This window comes from Neoarius graeffei, chromosome 1, assembly GCF_027579695.1.
Source record: "Neoarius graeffei isolate fNeoGra1 chromosome 1, fNeoGra1.pri, whole genome shotgun sequence".
NCBI classification, from domain to species: Eukaryota; Metazoa; Chordata; class Actinopteri; order Siluriformes; family Ariidae; genus Neoarius; species Neoarius graeffei.
This window is the reverse complement of record NC_083569.1, coordinates 83128115-83143034: the sequence shown is the minus strand read 5'-3', so window position 1 is coordinate 83143034 and position 14920 is coordinate 83128115. Positions and strand designations below refer to the sequence as shown.

The 14920-nt window shown below is 42.2% G+C and overlaps 1 protein-coding gene and 1 long non-coding RNA gene across 2 annotated transcripts in view; both read left to right on the top strand.

The window, feature by feature from the left end:
* LOC132898942 (uncharacterized) overlaps positions 1–10513 on the top strand; it is a 37383-nt gene extending 26870 nt beyond the window's left edge. Inside the window, exon 4 of the long non-coding RNA XR_009656610.1 lies at positions 9222–10513. This is a non-coding gene — a long non-coding RNA (uncharacterized LOC132898942). The remainder of the gene's footprint in view (positions 1–9221) is intronic.
* A 394-nt stretch (positions 10514–10907) lies between these two features.
* clcn3 (chloride channel 3) overlaps positions 10908–14920 on the top strand; it is a 104706-nt gene continuing 100693 nt past the window's right edge. Inside the window, exon 1 of the mRNA XM_060940482.1 lies at positions 10908–10991. The gene's annotated coding sequence lies outside the window, so the exon portion shown is untranslated. The remainder of the gene's footprint in view (positions 10992–14920) is intronic.

The following is a 14920-nucleotide window of genomic DNA, read 5'->3' as shown; positions in this document are numbered from 1 at the left end:
AGTGCGTGTACAAATGTTCCCGTTTCTGTATGGCAAGCTTTAGTCATTGTTAAAATTATGTAAATGTACTATAAGTAGGGGCCTAGGGGATAATGGACAACACGGCGTTTAAAATTTGATGCATCGCTGATGTGGTAGGGGCCAACGACATGGAGCTTTTTTTTTCAGTCAGATGATTTTTTTTGCTTTAATCCATGCGTTATGCAGAGAGCTAGTGAAACCATCTCTGAATATTTTCACAGTTTAGAGGTCAATGCACAGTCAAGATGCCTTCAGAAAGTTGCGATGGGATGATAATAATAATAATAATAATAATAATAATAATAATAATAATAATTTATATAGCACCTTTCTCATACCTAAGGTTGCTTTACAATTATAGGGGGGAAAAAGGTCCACCAGAAGAAGGTCAGGATGTCATTCTAATGGCGTAGCTACCCACAGTCCCACCAAAAGGCGCATAAAAATAAATCCCATACTGCCTACACAGCTGCCGGGATGCCGCCGAGCAACATCACTCGGAACACTGCACCAAGCACAGAAGCACCGCCGTACAAAGCGCTAGACAACCACGATGTTAAAAGATCAACGAGCTCACTGCAGTCCATAGCGAGGAGCACAGGCATCACAAACAGCAAACAAAGGCCTGGAGGGAACCGACGCCCAAAACTGGGTCCGGAGCTACACCACAACCGGTGGACAAAACATTCAAACAAAAACAAACATCAAACTACACAAACACAAAAAAGAAAAACAAAAGTGAAAATAAAATAAAAGGCTCCGGTGAGAAGCGGCAGCCAGAATACGCACAGCGTACTCTCAACCGGAAACGGAAGCAAATAATTACGGGGGGGGGGGGATTTGTCCTGTGGTACCCGTGACCTCCCCCCCCCCCCCCTTTGTCGGACCATACATTTTTTTCAATAGCCGCGTAAGAATATTAGAAAAGCACCCAGTGTAATTTTTCTAACATTTCTTTTTAAACTAGATTGTCACCTCAGCCTCATTAGGGTTTCTATAACCTTGTACGGGCTTCCTGTGGTTTGGGCGTGAAACCCAGTTCTGCGCAAGCGCAACATGATCGCACTAGAAAGCATGGTCAAGCTGCATCGGTTGACGAGGGTAAGATGTTGAGCCGCTATCCATACACTGCCGGATAAAGCTGATTTGGCCTAATCATTGTCCGACATCTCAACAGCTCGCAACATGAGATGAAAGAATGATGCAAAGACCACGTTATTTTCTCAAATGTATTCAATGTATTTTTTCATTTACAAACCTGCAAGTATGTACTCAGGCTGCCAGTCAGTGTGTAACCCCCCTTTGAAAAATCCTAGCTACGCCCCTGAATTACCAATAGATCCTTAGATGCTTACAGACTAGTAAAGAAGGATTTTTCCTATGAGTTGGAAAATTATCCATCTGTTGAGTTCCCCAACATCTCAAACTACCTGGTGCTGCAGACATCGTTCTACACGGACAAACAGATGAAAACCTGGAAGAGCATGGAGGAGAACAACTTTTTATATGTGGCTGGGTTAAAGATCTGGGGATCAGGACACTACAAGATAAATCCTGTATCATTTATGCCTGGGTAAGGAGGAATTTTGGGCTTTTTGTATGCATCTTCACGACGGTTGCTAGGACGCTATAAGTTTTAGTATCGGGTGTAAACAAACCACAGCTGCTCGATTCCCAATCCTTCCTGCTCTTCTCTTCTAGGTAACTCATTCACAAAGATCCACAGAAACCCCTTTAAAGACCTGGGGATTGGTGAAACAGTACAGAGAAATTATCACGGCTCACTGTAACTGCATGGCCGGGGAAGCAGTTTCGTGTTGTTAACTCGTGAGCTCTGCTTTTGTGTTTACATGAATCGTCTCGATTATCTTATCTCTCTAGTTCAGCGTAGGAGCCCAATCTATATCATTGCCCTTGTAAAGATTGCTAGCACATCCTGATAAATAAAGTGAAAACATGCTTGTTAGTTTATAATATGGCGACCACGATCAAACAGTAAACAAAAACACATCCGAGGACTGAAGCGTCTCCTGAACTCCATAACGTCACAAAATGGCGAGAAAAGGCATTAGAAAATGGCGAATCCAAACGAAATAAATCAGAGGAATTTACAAACCTTTCATGAAATGATCACTGCAAACTTAAGCGTTCCACTTCACTCCCTTCCATCGCAGCGAAAGGTTCAAGAGCCACCTTTCTCATCATCTTTTGGTAAAATCCTTTGCTCTTTCACCCTTTATCACTTCACGGGGAACCCGGAAGAAACTTTTATCAGTTTCACGGTTTGTTTGATTCAAACAGCGCAAAACAACACAAGCGTAGGGCATTTTAATGACTAGCAAGGCACTCCAGTGATAGTAATGCTTTGTGAACAGTGAGCTTAGCTGACCACCACTTCACGTCTTGCGTATCTAATTAGGTAGATATGATGTCGGATGCAACCCACCTGTTGCATAGGAGTAATGGGGCACGTAGAGATGTGATTTGAGGTCAGACTTGGGCTGGCAATTGGGATGAATTGCTTCATTTTCTGTCCCCTCATACAGAAAGACTGTTAGTGTTTAGATTACTTCATTATCAGATGACCATAGACCAGTGTCTTACATTTCTTCAATCACAGAGCACATTTCTAAATCACTGTAGCTAAGTGTATGGGAGCTGTTTCACAATCAGGGTCGACTTTTCAGGTCCACAATAGTCCAGAAATCAAACCTCAGATGTTTATGTTTCTCTGCTGCTAAAAATGACCTTTTGAGATGGAAATGAACTGTGCAGAATTTCTGAGCTACAGGTCATATACTGGGCATGTTACTTGTGGTGAGAAAATGGCATATTGTGTATTTCTAAAATTGGCCCACTTTCTTATAGTCCACAAGAGCAAGATATACAAAGTGAAAAACTGTTGAAATGGATGTGATTTTCAGTACAAATATTCAAGTACTGTGCAGCGATGTTTGTTTGTACATGGTGGTAACTGAAATAACAACTGAAATGCTGACGATCCTTGTGGTTTTCCTGAGAGGACACTTTTAGACGGACTCATATTTCAACCACATGTGAAGCTCTGCTGCAAATAGTGTCTTAGATCTGTTTCAAGTCCTGTTTTTACTGTGCAACAACAGAGAACAGTGAACAATTCTGCTTCAAAAGAGACAAATATTTTCTTCAAAAATGATTTACAACCTTCTTATATGGTGAGGGATTTCCAGAGAGGACATTTTTGATGGACAAAGGATGCTGTCAGAGGCACTTAGTTTAAGTACACGTCCCAAAGTAAAACTTAGTGCTAAAAAATGTCATTCTGAATTTAACCAGTAAAATCTAAGTGTAATAATTAAAGTAGAATTAAATGAAATCAACACAAGGTCAAAACTGAGCCCTTATTTGACTCTTAGAAACATATTTATAAGAACTTATAACAGACATTACTGCTGAAGGTAAGGCTGGTGTGTCCCTGTAAAATAAGGTATAAGAAACTCCAGCATATTTATACACTGGACCTAGTTGCAGGAGTTAGTGCAATTCAAAAAGGCAACCATGATTGTGAAACAGCCCATAGATCTCTCTCTCTCTCTCTCATTACATTAATGGCATTTAGCAGACACTCTTATCCAGAGCAGTTGGGGATCAGGCACCTTGCTCAAGGGTACTTCACCCATTCCTGTTGATCCAGAGAGTCAAGCCAGTAACCTTTTGGTCCCAAAGCTGCTTCTCTAACCATTAGGCCATGTCTTCTTTGTCTTTTTTACCTAATGTATGTGATGCTGATGATCCCACATGGCTAGACTAAAGATTTGTACTTTCCTAAATCAGTTTATTCCCAAATTCTCTTCAGGAGCTAATCTCACCTGTATAGTGTAGATTTTTACCTAATAACTGCTGTTGTGATCATAAACACTGTCCTGGGCTCATCACATTTCACATTCTGTTTCGACTGAACACGCTTTCAACACATTTCAAAACATCTCCACCATTATACCTGTCCCCAAAAAGCCAAAGATGACAGGATTAAATGACTACAGACACATCACTCTGACTTATATGGTCATGAAATCCTTTGAGCACCTTGTGCTTTACCCCCTTAAAGCCATCACTGACCCACTCCTGGACCCCATGCAGTTCACCTACAGACCCAACAGGTCTGCAGGCGATGCAGTCAACATGGCTCTTTATTTCATCCTCTAGCACCTGGACTCCCCAGGAACCTATGCTAGGATCCTGTTTGTGGATTTCGGTTCTGCCTTCAACACCATCATCCCAGCTCTTCTGCAGGACAAGCTGTCCTAACTGAATGTGCCTGACTCCACCTGCAGGTGGATCACTGACTTCCTGTCTGACAGGAAGCAGCACGCAAAGCTGGGGAAACATGTCTTGGACTCCCGAACCATCAGCACCGGATCCCTCCCAAGGCTGCGTCCTTTCTCCTCTACTCTTCTCCCTGTACACCAACAGCTGCACCTCCGGTCAACAGTCTGTCAAGCTCCTGAAGTTCGCAGACGACATCACCCTCACTGGACTCATCTCTGATGATGATAAATCTGCCTACAGGTGGGAGATTGACCATCTGGTGTCCTGGTGCAGGCAGAACAACTTGGAGTTCAATGCTCTAAAGACAGTTGAGATGACTGTAGACTTCAGGAGGAGTTCTGCCACACCCTCCCTCCCCCATCACCCTGTTTGACTCCCCAGTAACCTCTGTGGAGTATTTCCGTTTCCTGGGCACTATAATCACCCAGGACCTTAAGTGGGAGATGAATACCTGCTCTCTCACCAAGAAAGCACAGCAGAGGATGTTCTTCCTGTGGCAGCTGAAGAAGTTTGATCTACCAAAGACAATGATGGCGGACTTTTACACTACCATCATTGAGTCCATCCTCACCTCCTCCATCACCGTCTGGTACACTGCTGCCACTGCCAGGGACAAGGGCAGACTGCAATGCATCATTTGCTCTGCTGAGAGGACGATTGGTTGCAACCTTCCATCTTTTCAGGACCTGTATGAGTCCAGGACCCTGAGGAGAGCAGAAAGGATTGTGGCTGACCCCTCTCACCCCGAACACAAACTTTTTAAACCACTCCTTTCTGGCAGGAGGTTGTGGTCCATTAGAACCAAAACCTCACACCATAAGGCCAGCTTTTTCCCCACTGCAGCTGGCTTTGTCAATAAGGTCAGACCCCCACTCACTCAGACCTCACACTTCCAATCTGTAACATTCATGCACTTCCTCTACTGAACTACGATTTTGCACATTTCATGGTCATGTCATACATCTTCCTTCTGTGAACTTTTATTGCACATTCCAGCACACACTGTACAGCTTGGTTATTGACTTAATCCATTACACATATCCTCTTCCTCTAACACATTCATATCATGTCTCTATCTTCATCTTCATCATGTGACCTATTTTTGCACATTCCCGGGACGTACTGTACAGCTTGGACTTCAACAACTCATGCCCTTAAATATGTCCAATTTTTAAATTTGCACATTTTCAATTCTTATTTTTTATTCGATGTATATCTGCTGTTGTCTTTGCTAAATTCTTCTATCTTAACTGTTCAAGCACCAATCACCAAAGCAAATTCCTTGTATGTGAGAACCTACTTGGCAATAAACTTGATTCTGATTCTGATTCTGATTTAGTACAGTCTGACTTCACTCCTCTACACCTGTATACTGTAAAGGTTTATAATCCCACTATTCAGTGTCACTCAGAAGAGGGTCCCATTCTGAGTCTACGTTTCTTCATCATGAGGTCTCAGGGAGTTTTTCCTTGCCACTGTCACTTCTGGTTTGTTCATTAAGATTTTAAATATACAGTACATCTAGATTTCTGTAAAGTTGCTTTGTGGTGATGTTTTTTGTTAAAAGCACTATAAATATCACACTGAATTGAATTTAATTGAAATTTTTGAACTGGTAATGAAACTTTAGGTGTCTTTTTTTCATCTCATTTTACATATAGCTAAAACATTACACGACTCCTTAGATCATGTTAAATCCTCACACACTCTGAGTGTATGTGGCTCATATTTGGACTGAGAGAAACCTACTGTAGAAAGATTTTGGTTTTTTTTTTTAAAGATTTTGATCACAAGATCTGCATGAAAGCATCAAGTTCAAAAAGTTGGCACTATACATGGTGTAATTATTTCCATCGTTCTAATTGAACTCGTTCCAGCTAAGGCTTGTGACTGTAAGGATTCATGTGATGAGTCACGGTCCATGCCTCAGAAGGATGAAAGAGATAGAAGGGGGCTTTGCGAAATAATTTCTCCCAAGAGTCAGGCTGCAGATTGTTCTCAGAGAGCATTAAGATGAGTGATTACAGCCGCACAGAGATCTAATGAGGAATATTGACGCACTTTTCATCTGCCCACTGAATTTACTTATAAGCGTTTGAAATATGATCTGCTATTAGAGCTGAGTTTTTTCTGTGGTTATATATATATATATATATATATATATATATATATATATATATATATATATATATATATATATATTTGGAGAGAGAAAGAGAGAGACTTCAATCTTCTCTCGATTGAAGGACACTAAAGGCTCAGGTGAGATTTGATCCCAGCTCCAGTAGGGGGTGATGTCGAGTCATTGCTCTGCTGTTGGTACTGTTGAGTTTCTACCTTCATCAAAATCAGATTAATTCAGGGGAGTAAACATTCAGATTCAGTACAAAACAGTGTGTGTCAGGAAAAAGTTGGAACGCGATCACTAAGAAACTGGTCAACTGACCATGATCCCCCCCCGGAGTCCCGATTTTCATGTTGTAAAGTGTACTGTGTTATTTTGTGCTTATGTGCTGAGGTGTTTTTTTTTAATGTTCCCACACTGTACTCCCTACAGGAACATAGTGTGGGGGAGTACTTTTTTCTCCTCTCCTCCCCTCATGTTACTCTGTATTTTTCATCCCTGTCTTCCTGTCCTGTCTACTCCCCCTGTGTCAATTGTATGTATGTGTATATGTACGGACGGGTTGATGGCCAATTTCGCTGGTACTTGTGACTAAGTGACAATAAAGGGTTCATTCATTCAAGTGACACAGTGATAAAGATGTACATCTCTGTTATTAGTGTATTACTATTATATAGTATCCACCTATATAGTATATATGGTATTTAGTCCTGAGTATGACTTTAAACTGCAACCGGTGGTGAGTCTCAGGTCCGAGTGGACTTGAATATTGGGGAAAGTGGAGTTATCCCTTAATCACCATTGCTCCCAGGTCCGCTCTGACCTGGAGTGGTAGCACCTGCCTGGGTTCCAGCTATGGGTTAAATAGTACATCACCAATAAGGCACTGGCAGCAGGGTGCTTTTCGGTGCAATGTGGCAGATGAACCCAAAAGGGTCAATGGCACACTACCAGATGGCATGCGGAAGAGCCATTCAGATGGCCAATGGATGGCATCACTCGGCAAGTCAGTTGTCACTGCGGGGCAACTTCCATACCCATCAGGTCTGTGGCACTTTTGTGCACCACTTGGCATCGGGTCTGGAGGGCCAGAGAGACAACACGATGGGGGCACGACATCATTTGTCTTACCTTACCATGCAAGGCGCTTTGTTAGGAGAGGAGAATAGCATACAAGAGCTCACAAGGCCAGATATTCCATGGTGGCTCAGCCGGGCCGTTTGTGCCACCGCTGCGGGTGACTCTGTCACTCTGGTGCGGGCCTCGGGGCCCATCTGCGTTTCTGCACAGCCTAATGAAGCAGTCATCATCACTAGCAATGGACAGCTGACAACAATTATATAGTATCATAGGTGTGTGGTGTAGCTGGTGGTGTAGTGTCTGTTCCTATCAGTCACTGTGTAGGATGTTTTCCTTTGACATTGTCACCTTATGATTGCTCATTAGGGCTCTAAATTTATATCTGGATTTCTATAAAGTTACTTTGGGACAATTTGTAGGCTGGGGACAAAACTTTGAATGGTACCTACTTTTTTTGCCTGTTTTTTCACACCATATGTCTGAATTTGTGCACATTTTTTACATTGAATTTGGTCAGATTTTACTGTGGATTGTAGTGGTGTGTGTGTGTGTGTGAGATATATATATATATATATATATATATATATATATATATATATATATATATATATATATATATATATATACACACACAAGTCTGTCAGGGAAGTAATCATGAAGGTTTGGTGCTTCTTAATGCAAGGTAACAGGGGGACACTTTTTTGCAGCACTGTAGATTATGATTCATTTGATCATGTTAAAACCTCACACACTTTATGTGTGTGTATGTGGCTCATATGTGGCCTGAGAGGAACCTATGGGCCCTGTTCCTATCAGTCTCAGTAAAGGAGGTGGGGAAGCCATGGCCTAATGGTTAGAGAAGCAGCTTTGGGACAAAAAGGTCGCTGGTTTGATTCCCTGGGCCTTCAACAATGGCTGAAGTGCCCTTGAGCAAGGCACCTAACCCCTCAACTGCTGCCCAGGCTGCTCTGGGTATATTGTATGTCACTCTGGATAACAGCGTCTACTAAGTGTCTGTCAGTCTCAGTGAAAATATATGGTTGCCAATCCTAATGAATGGAGTGTGACCTGCCACTCTTTAGAGCTAATAATTTTTAAAATTAAACTGTTAGATAATACAGAACAAACTAGCATGGCACAGCACTGTACATATTATATAGAACATCTGCATTGTATTATTTCCTAAGCAGCTTTCAATGTATCTTCCATACGTTGAATGGCTGATCATGTACTGAATTGGAAATGAGTCAGCAGTCACTCATGCTGACAAAACACTATCACAGACGAGCGTTAGAAAGAGCTTAAATCAGTGAATAGATAATCACGTTACAGATTAGATTACAGTATGTGTATGTTCAACAATATGAATAAAATAGAGGATCAAGGGACTTTAGCACACAATGACAGCTCTTTACTCTCACAGCTGTGGGGAAAAACTCTAACTGTATCAAGTACCTTATTGTACTGAGTTCCTTTATGTGCTTTGGTTTGAAGGATCTTAATTAGCCAGCTTTGTTCCAGTAAGAGCTGCTCTTCACCTTACAAAGCATAAGACAACCTTTCCCTTCTCTGTTAAATGTTGCTCATATATTAAATCTTAAATGTCTGTGTGTGTGTGTGTGTGTGTGTGTGTGTGTGTGTGTGTGTGTGTGTGTGTGTGTGTGTGTGTGTGTGTTGGGGTTCTCAGGGCACAATACATCTAAATGGAGTCAGAGCAGCTGTTCAACAGAGGCTACTGCAGGAACAGCTACAACAGCATCACCAGCGCCAGCAGTGACGAGGAGCTGCTCGATGGCGCCGGTGTCATCATGGACTTCCACACCACCGAGGACGACAACCTGCTTGACGGAGACGCTTCACCAGGTGCGAGCCTGCCACATGTTCCTCTGTTCATTCAGTCACTCTAATCCATCCCTATCCATCCATCCATCCATCCATCCATCCATCCATTGAGTTGCATTCCATCTGTTCATCCCTCCACCCATCCATCCACCCATCATCATCCATCCATCCACTCATCCATCCACCCATCGAGTCGCATTCCATCTGTTCACCCATCCATCATTGAGTCCACATTCCATCTGTTTATCCCTCCACCCATCCATCCACCCATTGAGTCGCCATCCTTCTGTTCATCCCTCCACACATCCACCCATCCATCCACCCATCTGTCTACCCATCCATCCATCCATCCATCCATCGAGTCACATTCTGTCCATCCACCCATCCATCCACCATCGTCATCAACCATCCATCCACCATCATCATCCATCCATCCAGTCACATTCTATCTGTTCATCCCTCCACCCATCCAGCCATCCACTCATTGTCACCATCCTTCTGTCCATCCATCCATCCATCCATCCATCCATCCATCCATCCATCCATTATCCATCCAGCCATCATTCATCCACCCATTGAGCTGTCATCCATCTGTTCATCCCTTCATTCTTCCATCCATCATCCATCTATTCATCTCATCACCCATCCACTCCACCCATCCATTCCTTCATCCGTCTATTCCTCCACCCGTCCATCCCTCCACCCACCCATCCATCCATCCATCTTTCCACCCCCCACTGATCCATTCATCCATCCATCTATTCATTCATCCATCTATCCACCCATTGAGCCACCATCCATTCAACAAGCCACCATCCATCCTTCCATCCCTCCATCCATATTGTGAGTTTGAATTTCATGGGATTTCTTTTGGATTCCTTGTTTCACACATGCAACCCTTTTCCTGCTCAAATTACTAGAGTCTTCTCAGTTTTTTGAACTGTCCAGTATCCAAATATTTTATTTGCAGTAAACATTACAGGTCTTTTACAGGTTTTTTGGTTTACTTTTCAGTCTTCTGGCCTAAAGCAGGGAACAGGACAAATGCATCATAAAATGTCAATATCTTTTGTTTACACTTAACACTTACTAGGAAATTTGATTGAGGTCAGATTTTTCTGACATTTATATTTCAGTAAGGGTGGAAAATATTGAGTAATATGTCTTTGTTACTGGACTGACGTATTAACACTTGCACTCAGGTTTGATTAAAACTGAATATTTGTACTGTTATTCAAGTACATTTGCAAGAGGGGAAAAACCTGTTTACTCTGTTTTCATTTTGACTTTCAAAATACTTGTTACACATCTCAGTGAGACGTTTCTTTTTTTCTATTGTGTTTTTACTGGAGTTACCGATTCATCCAGGATGACGTATGTTTAAAAATTGCCTTTTGTTTTTTAAAATTAGCAAGTTAAGTTTTGTACATTAGTTTTGTTTTAATTGCTTACACACCTTAGCATTCATTCCAAAGGAGTTATTAAACATTAGCTAACAAATTTGAGTTTTGTCTGAGATAGCAGCGTATTGTCCTTCTGACAGATTTCGTAGTTAGCTAGCTACTAGCTAAGCAAGGTAAAGCATGATAAACTTGTGATCAGCTCTTTTCATCAGGTAAAACATTTGCTTTTTCGCCTTGAGTATGTTGAACATATTTAAATGTAAGTACTTTTTTACTTGTGTAAGATTTTGTCACAGTACCCATACTTTTACTTCAGTACAGTTTGTCTGAACATTTTCCACCCCTGCACGTCATCAGGTCCCTGGTAAATTGTCACAATATTTAGGGTGACTGCTGACAGAAAGTGTGTGTGTGCTTATCAGTGCAGTAGCTGTGTGAGTTTGTTTGGTGTTTATGTACATAATTGATTCGTTTAGCTCAAGGTTCTTTTGGCATAATTGAGTTTGCTGAGGTGCGTTAGACTACAAGACTCCTCTGTCTTCTCTTACATATACAGTGTGTTCATTCAGTGTTTCCTAAAACACAGAGCTCTGTGTGTGTGTGTCCACACTAATACCTCATACCACATTCACTCAGAAAAAGACTACATTGTGTCCTTGTTGCCCTCAAACAGCACATCTGCTTAAGTTGAATAGAAAGTTACCAAGTTGAAACTATTACTTTTAAAAATCATATGTCTGAGGACAAGTGTTAGATATGGGATTAGTAAACTTCCTGTGTCAAGTTTCTCAGTTACTGTATATATACAGGGTTAGTCAAAATTATGATAAAACTTAAATGGTAGAAACCATTTATTCACAAAACATACTGTACATCATATGTGTAAGATGATTTACAGGACGGTTTCAACCTGTTCGTCATTGTGTTCAACACACAAAAACCAGCGAGCAACAGTACCATTTAAAGCCCAGACACACATTTCGCAGGGAATAGATGATACTACAGTCCTTATTCTGTCCTTGAGGTCATTGATATCATGAACTTTCCTGCTATACACGTGCTCCTTCACCATACCCCATAACCAGAAATCACAGGTTGTCAAATCAGGGGAGTGTGGAGGCCATGGCAATGGTCCACCACGACCTATCCATCGACCTGGAAATGTGTGATCAAGATAAGCACGAACAGTACAGCCAAAATGCGGTGGTGTGCCATCCTGTTCGAAATACCCCGCCAATCGGATCTGTAGTGGAAGTTCATCAATGGCGTACTGCTGCACCATCTGTAAGTAGACGTCTGACGTCACTGTTGGGGTGTCAAAAAAGTCGGGCCCAATTACACCAGGAGTGGCCACGGCACACCACACATTCAGGAAAAAAATAATCCATTAGTATTAACATAATTTTGACTAACCCTAGACACACACACACACACATATATATAACTGAATGTAAACCCTATAGGCGGCACGGTGGTGTAGTGGTTAGCACTGTCTCCTCACAGTAAGAAGGTTCCGGGTTCGAACCTCACAGCCGACAGGGGTCGTTCTGTGTGGAGTTTGCATGTTCTCCCTGTGTCCGCGTGGGTTTCCTCTGGGTGCTCCGGTTTCCCCCACAGTTTAAAGACATGCAGATTCGGTACAATGGGGCCACTGTAATTGGCGCAAGCTGTTGTGGTTTCCCATGCCATGATGTATGTACATATATATATATATCTTCCTATGGCAAAAAGCTAAATAAATACATTGAATTATTTTAGTGTTCAGATAACTTAAACTCTTAAAAAGTAACAAAATGGTATGATTTTAGGGGGAAAAGTTTAAACATAGAAGCCCTCGGGGCTCTGCAGTTGATGCTGTAGGAGATCTTTTAAAGGTTTTATAGAGGATTTTTGTCACGCTCCCGGGCTCACCCAACACTCAGGACTCCACTTCCCACAATCCCCCTCACACACCAGTCACTACTACGTGCACTTCGTCAGCCAACCCGGAGCCACTTCCTAGGAGTGGCTCCCCCGAGTTCTAATCACCATCACCTGTACCTTTTGTTTCCGTTTGTATTTATACCCCTTTGTTTGTTTTCTTCATCGCACAGTATTGCCTGTACATTTCGTGAGCCTACTGAGCATTATTATCCTGATTGTATTCCTGTGTATGACCCTTTTTCCCTTCAGGTTTTTTCCTGTTTCGCCTAGCCCTTGTGTTTGTTTGCTCGTTTCTCTTGCTTCCCAGTTTCTCGATCCTCGCCTTTTCTCCGATTATGATTTGCCTAGCCCTTGTGTTTAGATTGCCTGTGTTTTTCTGATTCTCGGTTCTTGGACTATTGCCCATTTCCTGACCACGATTTGTCTAGCCCTAGTTACTGTTTTTGATCTCTCGGTATTGACCTGGCCTGGCTTTTGTACATTGTCTTTTTCCATTGTGCTCATTAAAACCTTGAGTTCATTCATAATCCGCGAGCGTCTGGTTTGTTGCAGCTGTGTTACAATTCTTAACTGTCCCACTGAGTGTGAATGTGTAATATGATTAAAAAAATCAAGACAAACAAATTACACTCACTTGGTTAGATGTATAATTTTGTGTTGAATGCCATGGACATTGAAATATAACTGCTTTAACTTTAATATCTCAAAAACCAAACCAATACCAATAATGTTTACAGGACAAATCACCAAACTAATAACAGGTTTTAACTTATACACACACACACACACACACACACACACACACACACACACACACACACACATAGACAGCATGCTACTGTGATATGTGCCTATGCTCTGACCCTTGATGTGGAAGATGAGATCAAAGACATTTTCTACTCAACTCTGGGCACTCTCCTGTCAAACATCCACAAAGATGATAAGACTGTCATCTTAGGTGACTTCAATGCAAGGGTTGGAAGAGACTATGAGCTCTGGAAAGGAATAGTTGGTAAGGATGGCATAGGAAACTGCAATTCAAAAGGCTTGCTTTTGCTTACCTTGTGCGCCAAACACCAACTCATCATAACCAATACTCTATTCCGCCAGAAAAATTGATTCAAGACCACTTGGCAACACCCGAGGTCGAAGCATTGGCACCAGGTTGACTCTGTCATAGTCCGAGCTTGTGACCAGAAGGAGGTGCTTATTACCAAAGGAGGTGCTTATTAACTAGCGCAGATGACTGTTGGACTGACCATTGGCTTGTTCGTTCCATAGTATCCCTTAAACTCCATCGAAAGAGACGGATGATGGCAAAACATCCACGGAGAAGACTTAATGTCGATAAACTGAAAGATGTTGAGACACACGAGCTACTGCAGCACAATTTCCGCCAAAAACTCTCTTGTTCAAGGTGATAATGTTGAGAAGTCTTGGAGCAAACTCAAGGCGGCTATTCTCCCAAGCTGTGAGGACGCCATGAGCTTTAGTACCAGAAAACACCAGGACTGGTTTGATGAAAATGATCGTGCAATCAGAGACCTCATAACTGAAAAAAGGAAAGCCTTCTGTGCCTGGTAGTGTGACCCAGCCAACGAGGGAAAAAAGAGAGCCCATCAGACTATAAAGGCTGATGTTCAAAGGCAAATCCGTTGGATCAAAGACCAATGGTGGGCTAACAAAGCCAAGGAGATACAAGATCTTGCTGACAAGAGTGACAGCCGTGGCTTTTTCAATGCCACCAGAGCAATCTTCAGTCCTAGCTCTCGTGGTGTAACATCTGTGAAGGATAAAGATGGTACTCTCTTGAGAGACGCAGGCAGCATAAACCGCCATTGGAAAGAACGCTTTCAAGAACTCCTAAACCGCAACTCTTCTGTAGATGAGTCTCTATTCCTGGAGATCCCCCAGCTATCAGTAAATATTGAGCTGGGTATGGAACCCAGTCTCACCGAAGTTAAAACTGCAATCAGTCAAATGTGATATTGTAAGGTCCCTGGTGGTGACAACGTTCCGGCTGAAATTTTCAAACATGGAGTAGATGAGTTAGCTTATTGTCTTCATCACCTCATCCTTCTCATCTGGCAGAGAGAGGAGATAACGCCGGATTTAAGAGATGCAGATATTGTTAGAATATTCAAGAAAGGAGATAAATCAGACTGTTGTAATTACCGTGGCATTTCCCTCCTTGCTATTGCTGTTAAGATTATCACTA